The sequence below is a fragment of the Apteryx rowi genome, unplaced genomic scaffold (assembly GCF_003343035.1).
Source record: "Apteryx rowi isolate R43461 unplaced genomic scaffold, aptRow1 scaffold_847, whole genome shotgun sequence".
Lineage (NCBI taxonomy): Eukaryota > Metazoa > Chordata > Aves > Apterygiformes > Apterygidae > Apteryx > Apteryx rowi.
This window is the reverse complement of record NW_020451146.1, coordinates 299,495-304,148: the sequence shown is the minus strand read 5'-3', so window position 1 is coordinate 304,148 and position 4,654 is coordinate 299,495. Positions and strand designations below refer to the sequence as shown.

The 4,654-nt window shown below is 49.3% G+C and overlaps 1 long non-coding RNA gene across 1 annotated transcript; it reads right to left on the bottom strand.

Moving 5' to 3' along the window:
• Positions 1-2,072: 2,072 nt before the first annotated feature.
• On the bottom strand, positions 2,073-3,618 carry LOC112977574. Its single transcript, XR_003257555.1, has 3 exons — positions 3,529-3,618; positions 2,943-3,112; positions 2,073-2,262 (listed from the first exon to the last, which is right to left on the bottom strand). It is a non-coding gene; the product is annotated as an uncharacterized LOC112977574 (long non-coding RNA).
• Between the last annotated feature and the right edge of the window lie 1,036 nt (positions 3,619-4,654).

Below are 4,654 nucleotides of genomic sequence, written 5' to 3'. Positions count from 1 at the left end.
CTTCCAGTTGCCGGCCCTCAGAACGTCAGCCTGCAAATGAATCAAACCACCAAGGTCACTGGCAGAGTCTCCTTTTGGAGCTTACCCCCCCCCGCTAAAGCTTTAATGATGGTTCCCTAACCTGGGCAAACACAGGTCCTCCCTTAAGCACTGTGACAGTTTTTATTCCGGGGTCCCGAGTCGCTGTTACAACACTAAGCAGCAAAGCAAGTCAAAGGCAGCTGGGGTCACAGCTTACCCGTCTAGCCACAAGAATTCTTATTTGAGGCCTCACTGCTTTTTCCAGGCAAACACACCAAAATAAAGCTCCCAACAGGCAGCTGAGGCTTCACACAGACCTTGGGGCCCTGCTAGCAACAGCAATGCCGTAGCCACTGGGCTACCAGGCGCTATCCCCCCCCCCCTCCCCTGCTGGTCCATGAATTGCGGCTTATTATTCACAAGTCCGGTAACCTGCCGGTAACGCTGCCAACCCCCCTACGGCCGAAGGCTCCTCGTCAGGACCGGGCAGAGAACCTTTCCCCTGGCATTTGGAGTCTCCTGGCCACTCTTGACACCTGATAACTTGCAAAGGGCTGAAGGCGGGAGCCTATTGTTCTGTTATGGAAAATTAGGCTCACCGGCCACCATAACAGGGTCCGACCCTAGGTTCCCGCTGAGGCAGAAGTTCGAAGTCAGATTGGAGAGAAATAAAATTTAATGATACACGTGCGGTAATTACAGCTTGAGCTGGGTGCCTCCGAAGAGGGACCCCGAACAAAGAAATCCCTGGGCAATTATACCCTTACAATCTAAATTCCCCACCCCTTAAGCAATAGTTTGGACCAACAGTAATAGTTAGGTCTGGGTTCCTCCCCTTCTTCATTGGGCCCCTTCATTGTCTCTAGGCAGGCTGCTTCTTATCTTCAAGGTTGGCTACTCCTGCTGTCCATGTAACTTCTTTATCCCTCCAGCTTGAACCGGCTCTGGGGCCCCCTTTTACTTGTCTAAGTAAAAGTTCACAGCCTGAGACCTAAGGCTTCAGCAAATTTAGCTACTAATGCTAAGCAAGTTACGCTAAGCAATTAATTCTAGACAGCTTCAGTCTGATATTCTCTAACAGTTCTTCACGGCAGCATACAGTCGTTCCCCGATGTTCTGAATGCCTAGGATTAACACAATTTATAAATACAAAAACACTACCGCTATAGTGTGCAAAGCCAAGCTAAAATTTCTGCAACCAAAGAAAACCTCTTCGTGTCTGACAGAACGAGCTATACGCATCAGCGCCTATAGCTCAAGGCCAGCAACCCCTCCCGGGCGACGTTCTTCTGGCAGGCTGCGTAGCTGAACTCCTCTGTCTTGCCTAAGAGTCTCCGCTGGGACGTAACAGCTCTGTCAGCCAGTGCTTGTTGATGGAGGCTTAGTAAAATCCATCGGCCTACAAAAGCATAAAACAAAGCAAAAAACAAAAAAAAGAATTCAAAGCTGTTTATAAGCACAGAAGCGGAGCTAATACACACACAAGCAAGGTAAATGAGAATACGCAGGCCACAAATACCGCTTCCCCCAACCCCCTGTTTTGGAAGCTATGACGACAGTCGGGCTGGCTGTGAAAGGGAAGTTCGACTAAGTAGCCGCTAGAGATTAATCTTTCAGAAACCTCCTGTGTCCACATTTCTGGCACAACCATGCTCTGTCACTTCAGACACACACAAGAAGATCCACTTCTTGTAACACTTGCACAGTAAACCCCCTCCACCCCACCCCGCTCGTTAAGATTAGTGCCCGCTGTGCCACTTGGCTAGATGATACTCTGCTGTCTATTCGCTTCCCTGACATTAGCTACTACAGAGGGAATCGAGCAGATGGGATTGCCTCTGCGCTCTCAAAGGCAAAAGTCTCAAAGACTGTTACAGCCCAGATGGCTGCTAAACAGTCTTTCTCACAGCGGGAGAATTTTTGTTCTGGCCCCAAAGGGGATGTAAGGATGATGCTACTGGCACCCACTTTCCCTTACTGCTGTTTTCTAACAGTGCTGCCCCCACGGAGTCAGCAGATGTGGAAAGCTTTACTCAAAAAGGCTTGCCTTGTCCTGGGGATTTGAGGGCAGCAGATCTTAGCTGCTTCTTCCAGTCCAGTGAAAGCAGTGTCACGTTCCTTGTTCCAGTTCCRTTCCTGACTCCTTTCCAGTCATTTCCATCATGGTGCGCTGATACCGGCAAAGCTAGGTTAACGCTGCTGGAGGAGATTAAATCCTCCTAAAATTGCTCTGAGCTAGAACTGACAAGAAGGAGTCTTAATTCCACAAGGCTTTAACTTTTCTTCTAGCTGCTGTCTTCCTGYTGCCCCAAATACCATTGCCAGGCAATTAACCTGGGGTTGCACTAACTGAGCCTTCCTGAAAGCCATCTCTTAATTTTACAATTCGCACACTTCCCTCTCCCTCTCTCTCTGGCCACCTGACCACCATTCCCCTAAGATAGTAATTTGCTGTCTTGTAGCTCTTAAAGCATGATGCTTCACAGACACACACAGTCACATGCACAGAAACGTATGTACGCAGCATCCTTTTTGTAACGCGTACAGACCTTCCATTAGATGTTGGTCATCTATTATTCCGATCGCTATTAACGGCGAACCTTCCTCGCCGGGAAGAACGGGCTTTCCCTTTTGGGGCAAGACGGAGACAGCTCTCGCTTGGTTCCATTTGATTTTATTACTTCGGCTTGCTACGTTTTTCTGGTCTCTTCAACTTCAGCCACAGCAATGAATCTAAAAACTACATATCGTATCTTTCCTTTTCTACATACGCATGTACGATAACAAAACAAAATACAAACAACCAAAGCAAAACTAAGGCAGCTACGGTTAACAATAGCCGCAGGGTAGCAATGGGTTGCTTAGTCCTCAGCGCTGCCTCTGGGAGGCCGAAATAACTAACATTCAGCATCAAGAGTTACCTTAGTTACCCAGGCCAGAACACCTCCTACTGTCGCAGCTTCTGGGGAGATCGAGGGTCCGCTGCTGCATTTCTGCTTCCTCGTTTCAGCCCGCCCCTTAGGAACTAATTGCAAAAAACTGCTCGTCCGGCTTTGCTCTTTGTCAGCRTTTGCTATCGTTGGTTCCACCTCTGTAACAAAGAGAGAAAATTGCATTTCGCTTCCAACAAAACACTTCGACTTATGCACGTTCTTTTTCTCTTTCCCATGTTTCCCCCTCCCCTTCTTTCTTTTTTCTTCTTTCCCTTAAAGGAAAGGTCTTAATACACCTCTTTCTTTGCATCATACGTTACAGGGTAAACTGTTTGGAAACACTACATACGGCAATTCGGGCTAGGTTATTAGGCAGGCAGGCACATCACCTAATACTTAGCTACACCATCTTCCGTGAAACCTCATTTTTGTTCTGCTTCAGTATTATTGCTACTGTTCGGTATCCTTTCCGAAACCCTTGTACRCACATGCTTAACCGACAAGTCTCTCGCTCTTTAACTACGTGGAAGAACGATAGCGCTCGATTTGTCTGTCTCTCTTTCAAACCTATTACCTTTTCGATACAGCTCCTAGATTCCTCTGACGCTCGGATGCTGCCCTCACAGGCGATGACCAAAATCAACAACTGCATCGCTAGGTCGAGCTGCTTCTCTTCAAGACGTCCCCCCTTCGGTGGACTACCCTGCCAAACAAACCAAAAAGACTGATGAGGCCGTGAGGGTAGCAGATCTTTGGACCGCTTCTCCAAGGCTTTCCGGGGCATTGACAGAAGCGCTTCTCTTCCCATTACTCAAAGCTACGTTCACCTATTAAGACTAAACTGTTTCTGTCTTAAGAGGGCATTGTTGCTTGCTGAACCTTTACACGTAGTCCCTGACCTGCTACGCATCCTCCCCAGTCCCTTCGGCTTTCACAATGCTTTCAGGAATTCAAGGTGGTCATTAATAGCACCCGTTGTCCTATGGGCTGCAGRAAGACATTTCTCCTGCTCTGAGGAGGTGCCTAAGAGCCACGCTCTTTTCTGCAGCATCCCTGGGGCTTCCCAGAGCCCGCCAGCGTTCTCTTAGGCTTTTCCCGAGCCTTGTATTTTTTTAGGTTATTCATTAGCCTGCAATTTTATGTTCATGTTCTCCTGAAGCATTGCGCACAGCACGATTATCCCACATCAGTCACATCTTGCACATACAGAGGGTTCTGAGAGGCAGCTCAGAGAAAAAGGGAGAAAAATCAGCCCGTCACCTGTGCACCCACCCGTCAACATTCTGCACCAAGAAGTCCTGTAAATTCCCTTTTCTCTAAAGTGGCACTGAGTCCAGAGGGAGACACACATCACCGCCCACATTTCTTAGAACACCTCACTGCTGCGGGCACTGGCTCTGGCAGTGGTTGTAGGGCTGTTTGGGACTTTGGGACAGAGTTTAGGGGCAAGGTCTGGAGTCAGTGACCATGTTGCGGCAGGCTTTGGAGGCATTTGGGGGTGCGTGGGGGTGTGGGGGCAGCATTTGTGGGTGGTTTAATGGCTCTGGGGGGGCTGGTTGCAGGAAGGGTGGGAATCTGCAGGGCCCTCAGGGCGGGGGGGGGCATCCCAGATGCGCAGCGAGTGCATAGGGGTGCTGCATGTGGCTGTCAGCTTTGCAGGAGGCACCACCGGTCTCCCACTCCACCGGGGGGGGGGGGGG